The sequence below is a fragment of the Myripristis murdjan genome, chromosome 14 (assembly GCF_902150065.1).
Source record: "Myripristis murdjan chromosome 14, fMyrMur1.1, whole genome shotgun sequence".
NCBI classification, from domain to species: Eukaryota; Metazoa; Chordata; class Actinopteri; order Holocentriformes; family Holocentridae; genus Myripristis; species Myripristis murdjan.
Genome location: NC_043993.1, coordinates 15673595 through 15686559, shown reverse-complemented (window position 1 = coordinate 15686559; position 12965 = coordinate 15673595). Strand labels below are relative to the sequence as shown.

Below are 12965 nucleotides of genomic sequence, written 5' to 3'. Positions count from 1 at the left end.
ACCTTAAAATCACTGAGAAAACCAAAACATTACCCATATTCAAGTACTTTCAAAAGTTCACCTTAAGTTTAATTTTTGTCAAGCGAGTCTAAATCCAACTGCAATATCCAACAAAATGCTGCCTGCATTAATTATCCTGCAATTAAGTTGCCTATCATCATCTGTCATCTGTCACATGGAGTTGTATTTTTTCCGCCACATTATCATGTAAATTAACGAGTCTTCAATCAATTAACACACTGATCTTTCTCAGCTAGTGCTTTATATAATCAGAGATAATAAGAATTATTAAACACCCAAATGGGGTATTTATAACTCCTCTTGAAAGCAGGGGCATTTCTTTCTCTTTTTTTGTGCTGTAAACCTTCCTCCATCTTACCAACTACAAATCTCCACCTATCTACCCAATTATCTATCTGTAAACATATTGTACATATCTAAATTAAATCATATTCTTAGCTAGTCATAATGAGGGCATGTACACACACACACACACACACACACACACACACTAAAAAAAAAAAAAAAAAAAAAAAAAAACTAAGTACATCTCAAACTCCTGACAGACTCCTTGCAGTGTCTGGCTCAGTTACTGTGCAGAACAAATTGAAGAATAATACATTTTCCCAGAGGATTCAACTATGTTTTTTTCTCTCTCTTGTTCCTTCCTTCCCTCCCTCCCCTGTCTCCCTCTCCTCCCTATCTCTATATTTCTGCCTGATGACAGCTTGATTAGGCAGAAACTGTAGGAAAGACGAGAGCTTGAGAATAAATTGATATTAATAACTGTGATTTGGCTGGTATCATCTTGCCCAGCTATTTTCACATTTTGTTTATATTTGTGACATCATTCAGGAAAATGACTACTTGCAGACTTGAGGAAAAAAAAAAATTCTGGGATGGAGCTATGGTTGTGCATGATAATCAGGGGTAATTTTGTCTGCAATTCACAGTTGAACAATGATTTAAATGAATATGCAACACTAGGCGATCAAGTCAATATGCATTTACTCACATGCCACAAATTCAAAGACTTGTCAAGGTAACAAACTAAAGGAAGCCTGACCCTTGATCCTTATTTAAATGATAAGAAAGTAGGAGAAAATTGTTAAGTCAGGCTGTAGCTGAAAGGTATTTGAAGTAGAACAGTAATCTAACTAGTGCTTCACGTTCAGAGCATACGAGAAGCAAAGAGGAAGGAAATCTCAATATATATAATGAGATGTTCGAAAATATGAGAGGTTAGCAACTTACAGGCAGGCAGACAGACAGAAATAAAGGCTCTCCTTATCTTATAAAGCATGTCTTGTTCTTTCTGTGGGAGCATACTTTCTTAACATGCTCTCTTTAGGCCTGGTCTGGGTTTTTGGGCCTCTGCTGGGTGACCATCTGGACCAGGTTAGTATGATGCATCATCAGGTCTGTCTCAGCTCAGATACTGATACTTAACGTTGTGTAAATCATTCTCGGTGACGCACACACACACAGCCAAAAAACATGCATGCAATGACACAATTGGATATGTGACAGCAATGACAAAGGCAACAAAACACATTAATACTCACATGAATACACAGCTAGGTACTTAAAGCTGCACAAAAAATAATAATCATGCTCACAAAAGCCAAACGTAAGGCTAGCCAGGCAGGTCCTCAAAGTTATGGCACACACAAGCCTTGGACACGGCAGGTAATTAAGAGAACAAATGAGTTTAGCAGCATGCTCCACTCTCAGCCCTCTCAAGGCATTTCACTTCATTTTGGTAAAAAAGCAAACAGTCTGAACTAGGGATCGCAAATTAACTCAAAAATAACACAGAGGATAAACGTGAGTGTGGCTGCCGCACACGTGCATGCATTCACAAACACACAAATACACGCATACATGCATAGCAGAATGTAAATGAGGAGATAAAATGATAAATACTGGGAGCAGGGAGGCATCATTAATCTGTGAGGAGATATGGTGTAGTAATTAAGGTTGCTGACACATGGCAGACTCCCATAGGGAGGCTATGACAGAGTCAGACAGGGGAACAGCAAGCCTTTCTATCCTTGCCCAACGCCTTCTTAGTGGGGTGCTGAGGTGAACCTTCACTGTCTGCCAACATGGCCGACCCTCTCCTCTACTCTGCTCCTGTCAACTTCCCTCCATTCCAGTGTGTAATGGCTCCTCTGCAACCTTTTTCCGTAACCTGTTTCACCAGATTATTTACAGCCTTTTTCACTTCAAAGAATGTTTTTGTCAGCGTTGAAGAGGCAAACAAAACTTAACAAAAGTGAGAGGGAATCTTTAAATATGCGACGCAAAACCACTTCTAGGGTATGAGACACTACAGGGCAATAAAACAAGTGACACTTGACAAATGGCATAATTAAGATATAGAAAGTGCTTCCACAGTAAAAGCCTAAAGCAATAAAGGAATATACTGTTTGTGTCCTCCTCTACAATCTAGAAAAAAAAAAAAAAAAAAAAAAAAAAAAAACTCCTTTTGTTCTGACATATCACAATAACTGGGAAGGGGGGATGGGGGTAAGTGTGAGAAAATATATTTCATCTTGAATGAGAACAAATTGAGTGCTTGAAAAGCACCCTGTGAAAAGCAGAAATATTTATATGATAAGATCAAGACAAAAACACACTATTTAAAGTTTATATCGAGACACTCCTCTTAGTGTCTTTTGAGACACAAAGAACAGACATGGTATCTGCTATCGACCAACACGTAGATAAATCTTATATCCGGACACCGTCAGGGACTGTGATGTATTTGTCTCGCTGTGTTTTCCCCTGCTTGCTCGCACACATCAATATGGTATACTATTTCTGGTGTCTTTAGCCCTAATAGGCCAAAAGCAATGTTATTATTGTACAACAATGACAATCTTCCTAAGACTTTCTGCCACTGCTCTCTGCTACAGTGTATGTGTGATGACTACAAAACTCCACTGAGAAGGCATGACAGGTCATCTCAACCAGAACACAGGAAATTAAGTGCAAAATTCAGCATGACCTGACCCCAGTCATTTGGGTCCTGTTAGGTTGAGGCATAAAAGTCTAGCTCAAGTGCAGAGCATGTTGTTATTGTCATTCTGTGACATGGACGATAATAATACACAGTTTGCTGCCACTGTCACTGCACCTTTTTAATCATGCAACTACCACCTGAACATGTTCAGCTTCCTCTACAAGCAGAGGGGAAAGTAACTAACTACATTTACTTATATTAATGTAAATGAGTAGCTTTTTGTGTGCTTGTACTTTTTGACTATTGTTTGAAGTCAGTAATTTAAATTTTACTTAAGTGCATTTTTGCTTGAGTGTTGTTCTTCACTACATTATAAATCATATCCTATCATAGCATATCCATATAAATCATATCATTTGTCAGTTGAGTCTACAGGGTCCTCACTTCAATCAACCCTCAGCAATTTTGCAGAATGCCCCTTTAAAAGAATCTAGTTTAAACCTTGTGCTCTCATCCTTTTATTCTGAGTACATTTTAAATGAATTATATATATATATTTTTTTTTTATTTTTACTTAGGTACATTTTTACAGTAGTACCTCTACCTCTACTAAAATAAAATATCAGCAAAGTAACAGTACTTCTACTTGAGTAGCAGGAGCAGTGTGTGGCACTCTTTCCACCACTGTCTGCAGCTCCATCTTCCTCAGAGACGACATGATCAAATGACTCCAAACTTCTCTCTTCGTGCTCCCTCTTTAAGCCTGTCATGTCACTTCTGAAAGACTGAAGTGTACTGCAGTAGTCTGTGGGGTGCAGTATTGATGAATGATGATGCATTCTTTTCAACTTTCCATTAAGCCACATCGAATTAAGTAGAATACATTTAAAAATCAACTGAAGTACCAAAAAAAAAAAAAGAAAAAAAGAAAATAAGAGGGTGATAGTTGATGGAATTTACTTCAGACAACAAAACATTGTGTCATACACAGATTAATGATATTTCCTGTAAATCTCATTCATATTTTCCTTAGGGATTTTGGACCAGACTATGTAACTATGCAGCTGGCATCGTTCCTTCCACAGTATTATGACAAAACAGGCTGAGATGACCTTGCAAAACAGAACACGGTGCAATCACATAAAATGTATTGCACTAAGCAGAAAAAAAAACTATTTAATTAAACCGAATATTATGACAGAGAATAATATTGAAATATATATTTTTTTATCAAGTGCAATTTTTGTGGACAGACCATCTGCATAATAACAATAATTAGTCAGAGCACATAGGCCAGGTCTAAATTTATAATTTAACAGAAGGCCCAGTAAATTGTTACACAATAATTAATTATTAGAATAATTCCTAAGATAAATGGCCAATCAGTGTTCAGTCGGCCTGGATGGATTTTGGACTGATTAAAATACTATAATAACTTGCACACAGCAATACAAAATAACACTGATTTAAAAAAAAAAAAAAAAAAAAAAAAAATATATATATATATATATATATATATATATATGTGTGTGTGTGTGTGTGTATATATATATATATATATATATATATATGTATGTATATATATATATATATATATATATATATATATATATATATATGTGTGTGTGTGTGTGTGTATGTGTGTGTGTATATATATATATATATATATATATATATATATCCCATTTGAGAACTGAATATTCTTTTCATTGGGAGCTGGTGACTGACATATGCAATTTGATTTACACTTTGTGTAAGCCAAACAACTGTGACTTGCTTGTTATTCACTGGATAAATGCACCCAGTGCCAACACAGCATCAAAAGTGCCTGCTGGAGTCCACTCAAACAGAGGAAATAATCTGCATGTTTTTACTGGCGCTACGTTGATTGGCAAATGCTTCACTTGAGTTATTCAGTGATGTTGGCATGTCGGCATTGGGAATGTTGTGTTTATGTTGTATTATTAAATTAAACGCAACCAAAACAGCCTGTCTTTGTGAAGGTGTGCTGTTACAAAACATGTTTAATCATGTCTCCTCACAGCTCAGGTTTGCTTTCACCTTGTATCAAACTCAGATCAAAGTGTATGGAGTCAATGATATGTAACAGTAAAATTAATCTCCGAAAATCTCCAATGCTTTTAGTGTGACACACCCCAATTTTGGGTCATTCACTTTCTTACTTGCCTGTCCCCTACTGTTCTTCCCTACTGGACCATGAAACACATAGATAATATCTTGTACATATGAGTTAATATCTCCTACTTAAGAGATAATATTGCCATTTTTTTGTTTGTTTGTTTGTTTTCCACCTTTTCTTTCAGAGGCACTGTGTGAATGGCTTTTACAGCCTTAGCTAAATTAATAAAGTCTTGGTATTACATGGGAAAGGCAAACTTAATTGCAATAATTTGCCTGTTTTGAGAGTAGCATATGAATGTCAAGCAGAATGAAGGACTTGGCTCACAGTTCAAGGGCCATTGCATTTTAGACAAATCCAGCTTAAACAAAAGGTTTTACCCTCGCAGTGAACTAACTAAATCTCTACTGTAAACCATAATGGAACTGTAAGATGTCTAGTAATTGTTTTGACTGCCCTGCCACTCCTGCCAGCCAGGACAGTCCACTTGGGAGCTTGACAGTGCGTAGCCACTCAGCCAGTGACCATGTGCTGTCAGCCAGACTGGAGCGTGACCTGCCCTACAAAAATGAGTCAAGCGGAAACTGATAATTATATCTTGAACTAACTATAAATGTCTGCTTATTTACAGCAAACATTTATAGTTTGTGTCTTCTGGATTTGTTCAGCCTGGAATCAGTCGAAACAATTAGTTTAACATGACTTTCAGCACACTGTAATTAGTAAAACCAGGCCTAGTTTTTCAACAAAACATGTTTAAATTCAGAAAGTAGCCTACATTATATTAAATATAACAGTGGTATGCTAAATGTGGTGTGCTCTAAATAAATGTGTGTATATCTATCTATCTCTCTATATCTATATCTCTCTCTATGTGTGTGTGTGTGTGTGTGTGTGTGTGTGTAAAATTTAGTATTCAGCCACCGACACATTACACCTACAGGAGCTTTTATGACATCTAATTCTAAATCCATCATCCAGAAGAGCATTTGTAAGGTCAGACACTGACGTTGGATGAGAGGGCCTGGTTTGTAATTTCCGTTCTAGTTCATTCCCAAAGGTGTTGGATGGGGTTGAGGTCGGGGCTCTGTACGGGCCAGTCAAGTTCTTCCACACCAAACTCACCCAACCATGCCTTTGTGGAGCTTGTTTTGTGCACTGGGGCACAGTCATGCTGGAACAGAAAAGGGCCTTCCCCAAACTGTTCCCACAAAGTTGGAAGCAGAGAATTGTCCAAAATGTCTTGGTGAGATAAAGCATTAGGATTTCCCTTCACTGGAACTAAGGGGCCAAGGCCGACCCCAGAAAAACAAGCCCATAGCATTATCCCTCCTCCACCAAACTTCACAGTTGGCACAATGCAGTCAGGCAGGGAACGTTCTCCTGGCATTCGCCAAACCCAGACGCGTTTATCAGACTGCAAGATAGAGAAGCGTGATTCATCACTCCACAGAACATGTTTCCATCGCTGCAGAGTCCAGTGGCGGCGTGCTTTACACCGCTCCATCTGACCATCTATGCCAGAGGAGGTTTGGAGCTCTGCAGTTTCTGAGTCAGCAGAGTGTTGGCCACTTTTACGCACTATGAGCCTCAGAGCGACGCCGTTCTGTAACTTTACATTGTCTGCCACTTGATTACTGTGGTTTCTAAATGCTTCCATTTTGTAATAATACCACTTACAGTTGATGGTGAAATATCTAGAAGGGAGCAAATTTCACAAACTGACTTGTCGCAACGCTTGTATCCTGTTATATCATTATTACAGAACCACGCTGGAATTCAGTAACCTCTTCAGGCTTCTGCGGTCTTCCTCTGTTCTCTGCATGCACAGTCCATGCTAAATAGTCCGATACAGCACCCAGACATGAATAAATACTGTACAAATATGTAATCAGTATGCCTTTATGAGGCGAATCTACATTTCTGGAGATGGCACTGTTCCCACAATAACAGTGCAGTTATAGCATAATTTGTAGAATAATGTTTTGTCGGTTGCCTGTAATTTATTTTTCCTTATCCGATTGCCTTACATGAAATACTTGCAGTCAGTTTGTGATTACGGTATAAAAACGCAGAAAATAGTGGCACAATTATTAAAGGTAAGAAAAGCAATCATCTTTTCCTGTACACATGCAACATGTTTACATGAAACATGTAAACAGCAGAATAAACTGACAAATCCCCAAGGTAATGATGATGGAAGTAACTAATTATGTCAGTTTCCAGAGAAAAATGTGGAAATTGATTTTTTTATAAAAAAAAAAAGAAAGAAAGAAAGAAAGAAAGAAAGAAAGAAAACATATAAATGCACATTTGCTTCCTGCCTTGCCTGTATTTGATTACAATTACAGCCACGATTCTGTACTACCACACCGTGTTCATCGCAGCTATGGGCTCTTATCTGTTGGGAATAAAAACCCCAGGCTTTAGGAGCTACTGTTGGGAGAGCTGTTGGAAAGGAGATCATGCAGGCAGCTGCTCCAAGCAAGAAACCTGGAGATTTTGGATGAGGAGGTGGAGTGACAAATTATGATATTTTCCACTGTATAAACTGCGAGTTATAGCCAACTAGTTTGGTGTACACAAAAGCAAAGACATCTGTCTTTCTGTAAGACCTGATACAGGTTTACCTAGATTTACCAAGATTTATCTTTTAATAACACGTACGTAATTGCATGGCATTGGGCTGTTCCTGTGTCATAGTACATTTGCATAAAGCTCCAACCTTCCCTGGTTGCTTCACATGTCTCTGTTGTTGTCGCTGGTGTCTTCTTGTGGCACCAGCTGTTTTCCTGTTGCATATGTCGCTTTTGTAGTAGGTAATAGGTCTTTGTACTGCCTCTCTCCTTCCACACTTCCAACTTCAGATTCCAGCAAGAAAACTTTATCAGTTCACTTGTCCTCGAAGTTCTTAATTTCATAGATGCTGAATTGACTTGCTACTTCTCTGCTAATGGTCACTTCATCATATCCGCCACCTGTCGTGTTCTGTGCACAATTTCATAGTCACTGCCATATTTCTCACCCTCTTGTAATTCAGCCACTCGTTAATCCATCCCCAGTTTGCCTTGTGTAGATAGACTTTCAGCTTTCCCATGTGTGTCTTGCTGTTTGAAGTTGATGTTTTAGTTCTAGCTGTAGTGTGTGTGACCTATGTGAGCTGTCCAGTGTTTTATTATACTATAAAAATTGTATAACTTAAGACTGATGAGTTTGCCATCCTAAAAATAACTAAGGCAATATCAACAATTTCAGACTATATTCCTCTAACACCCATCCTCCGTTATTATATAAGCTTAGAAAAATTAGCTCAGTGGGCCAATAATTCAGTCTTTGGGTAACATGTATTAAATCTACTTTAATTTCAACTTTGTTAAAATCAGTATTGCCTTTGAGCTCAGTTCCCACAGAACATAAGGTAATTGTTAAAATAGAACATCTATAATGCTAATGGCCAGTTCACATGAGATAAGGTAGTCAGTCTGCAGAATTACAGAGAATTACAGAGTGCCTAGACCATTTAAGCATTGTCATTACACCTGAAATGCACCATGCGTCATACACATACCGCATGGTTGCAAGAGCAAAGAAAAATTGCGACTGGAGTTGAGACTTTGGGTCTAATCTCAGTTTGAGGTGAACACCACTTTCAAGAGCAATTTAAGATGATGGTCCTTTCCCCAAGGACAATCTCAGGGGTGTCAATTTGGATCGGACTAGTTTCACCTGTGCTTATTTTTACTGGGTATTTTACAGGAGGTAAAAGAGGACAGAAGTATTACTGGGGCGGGTGTGCACAGTCCGTAAAAATTACTGACAAGGCAGATTCAGACTGGGCTAAAATTGCAGACATGCTCTGGTAATGATTACATTATCCTACCTCCTGCTGTAAAACTAATCCTATCCAAATAGGGCTTAAGAGAGACAACATCTACCTCAAGACTCAGGTGTCTGTGACATGAATTTTTGCTAAAGGTTTAAGTCCAGATTCAAAGGGATAGGTTTGAACACTGCAGGGAGGAGGATTGAGCTGCAGTTTACTGACAGCTGATAGGTACTAAACTGTGTAGAATTTGCCGATTCACTTATGTCTTTCACAGCACATATTTTTTTTAATTGAAAATACTGTAGTGTGTAATCCCCTTTAAATGAATAAACAGAAACCTAAACAACCACACCTCCCTGAGACCATTATTTGGGTACTCCATCTGTGTTCATTTATTCCTCATCCCAACAGAGTAACATATAGTGCCTATTCTCGGTGGTGCAGCATATTCATCTTAATAAACGATGCAATTCTATGCATAAATAAGCCATAAGAATGCATGGCTCAGAGGGATAACTGACATTAATGCTCGTCTAGTAACGGCAGTGACTCACACCAGTGCAGCAAGACAGGTGCCAGGTAATAAAATACACAGACAGAGGAAATGACAGTATCATGAGAGGACCCTGCGAATACTGATTACCTTGTCATCTTCTGATTGGTCAGTTACAGTGGAATGCGCGGTCAACTGGCCTATTTATTGAAGAAAAGGTGTATTTCCAGACAAACTGATTAAGAAAAGAAATGGCCTTAGGTCTTATTTACAGCATATGAACAGGTTAAGGATTATTTAAGTGCATGCAATAGACTGGTCCTGCTCCATCTCTATGCATGGATTCAAGAAGGGATGGATTGGCCAACATGAATGATCTGAACTGCAAAAGCATGGGCGCAAGCCCCCACTGTGAAATTACAATGACACTGCACATGCAACAACGCACTGGAATACTGTTAAATGAGAAAAGTCCTACTGTCCCACTCAACATGTCACTATTCCCCTGCCCCCCTTCACTAGTTTCATGCTCAGAGAAATCCAATCTATCATAATTACATGGATGTCTGCCTTTATTGATCACATGTTAGTCAGGCAAGACTGACAGTCAGCAGCAAAATTAAAATAGATGTGTGAGTACCGGGCATGAGCTCAGGGACTTCTACTCCACTTTGGCTGAGTGGCTCAGGAGTCTGTGAGCCTCTGAGTGTCACTTTGATAGATCTCTCTTCTCTCGCTCCCTCTCTCTCTCTCATACACACTGATTCATTTGTGTATGTAAGCATAAGTATGACATTTTTTTCTTGGATGTGTTATATGTAACGATGCACCTGTGATTCCATTGAAGATGGGTGTGACATTTCAGCACGGAAATAAAACTGTAACAGCAAATTGTTTGACAGTCATGAGTTGTAAGTTACAACATACAGTACCAGTGCAACCCCATTCACTCCCCCATTTACACACACACCACACAAATACAGTAATACTCTCCTCTTTGTGCCTCCAGTGTACACCTCACCCTAACGGTACATCAGATACATCATTCTATCGCAAGCTTAACATCAACTGAGGAGCACATGAATCATCATCATCATTCTCACTGTCATCATTACCTTTATTATTTTCTTCCTTTTCATCACCGTCCAATTCATCATCACTACCGTTATCATCTTGAAAACAGGCCTGTGCTGCTGAGGCACCCTCATGTGACACATGTACCTTTGTGGTGTGCCTCGACTTTAGCCAGAATAGATATTAACATATCTATCTATCTATCTATAGTTGGGTCCCCCCGACACACACACACCATCACCACCACTATTCATTAGTTTTCCTCATCTCTTATTTGCTCCCTTCCTCCTTACCTCACACCTAATTTCACCATTGAAAGTGTCAGGGTGACTTCATCATTCTCTCCGGAACAGCTGAAACCTTAATGGTCCTTAATGATAGGTTCAGAAAGAGAGAGAAGTGATGGGTGTATGGTGAAGGTGGCGAGATGAGCGAAGAGAGGAGGGAAACTGATAAATGGGGCTGTGATGAAGAGGTGAAAAAATGCACTGGAGGAAAAGAACGGCTGAGAATGGCTGGAGAGCATGACATGATGGGATTCAAGTGAATGTGAAGGAGGAGAGAGGAAACAGAGGGAGGAGAGGGAAGGCAAAGGCAATTGGAATTAACTAGAGTGTGAGGTGCTTGGCACAGCAAAGACAAATAGAAACAGACAGAGTGAGTGAGTGATAGAACATGGAGTGATAGTGATAGCAAGAAACAAGGTACTTACATCTAAATGACCCCTAAAAAGTAAATCCAGTAAAAATTTTAATTTTACAGGTTGAACACACACACACATAGTAAGTGCAAATGCTACAATAAAATAGACGACCAAGAAGCTGCGACCACCACAGCACCTCCAGTTCCTCGATTCGTTTTTGTTCATATGCTGAAAAACAAATATGGTTTTGAGGCGAATTTACCAGTCATTTCCCCCTTTAAATATGTTAAACGAACACATGAGAAAGACTGGATTTGCTACATAGGGATGGGAATCAAGAACCAGTTCCAGTTGAGAACAGAAATTGTGTGCCACTGAGAACTGGAATCATAACGGAAGAAGATGGTGGTTTGCTAGAGTGTTTATCTATTTTCAAAGATTTATTTGGTAACAAAGTGGGTAACAGGTAAAGTATGTAAGTTGGTGACAAAGCCATAAGAGCATGCACTTCAGTGCAGAGTGGTGATTGCATCCTGGGATTGGCATTTGGCCGGTGAGTATGTTCTTCCCAACCAGAATCATTACATTTTTCATGTAAATAGACTTTCTATAACATGTGTCAATAATTATCATGAACATTATAGATTTACAGTCCAAATGATTATTGAGCAACCTTCTGCTAGAAACATTTTTTTTTTCATTGCAGTTTAAAGACAGCATGAGTAGCATTTGTTGTTGCAGTTTGTAAACACAACATTAAAACACTGTGTCACTCTTCATCATCATCCTCTCTCTCAGTGCTCACCAGCTGGTGAACCCCAGATTCATTCTCACTGTGGAACGAGCTTTGTCCACTTGGTGTTTCACCTCGCTATACTCCCTTTTTTCTGCAACTCACATTGGTGATTTTGGTAGCTTCCTAATGGATGCTGTGCTATTGATCTGGCACTGTACACTGTTACTGGCTGGAACACACTGGCCAAAGGCTGATGCCCAGAGAAGTCCTGAGCACAGCAAAACAAGAAAATACAGGCAGAGGGCAGGGTCACTGCAGATACATACACTAATGCACACTTCTAGTGATGACTGAGAAGGATTACTTTTGTATGAGTCTGTACATTGCTTTTAAGGAAAATCCTACACATTCTGCCTTTAAAAGTTGTTCCACAACACACAAATTAAGACACGGACACTAAATCTAAAAAAAAAATATTAGGCAAAGTAACAGTGTGATCTTTGCACTGGATCTTTGCAATGTATTTTCCCATTTCTCAGGCAGGGTGATGAAACCAGAAGCTCACAATCACTCCTGTGATCTATAGCAGATAGATGGGAGTTACTGGGAATGTCTTCTTCACAAATGCGAAAGTGTTGCCATCTGAACAACAGGCAGATAGGCACCAGCCAGCTGGCCAGCCACAGCAGGATCCTCACACCCAGCTCTCACCTCAGCAGCATACTGATGGCCAACAGAGGCAAACAAAGCGCAAATGCACCAGATGTATGTGTGGTCGCACACTGCACCCTGTTCACGTACATGCGCACACACTAGCAAGCGAGAAACACAGTCAAAACTAGCAAATTTGTGTATTGAACATCTGTCAAATTACAGATGAGAGGGGATGGTGGCAGGACAAGGGCAGAAAACAAAAAGAGAGGGATGGAGGGAGACAGAGAAAGAGAAGCCATGACACTTCATGATAGAGGTACAAAAATGAATTCCTAAATGACTTCATTCATATTAAAACATTTGTGCATGTAAGAAATTCTGTTCAAATCCACACACTGTAGTCATCATTAATTGAACATTAGCTTATCATG

At 39.2% G+C, this 12965-nt stretch overlaps 1 protein-coding gene across 2 annotated transcripts in view; it reads right to left on the bottom strand.

Moving 5' to 3' along the window:
* The window catches only part of cadm2a (cell adhesion molecule 2a), a 315078-nt gene that overhangs the window by 198964 nt on the left and 103149 nt on the right, over positions 1-12965 (bottom strand). The window lies entirely within an intron of this gene.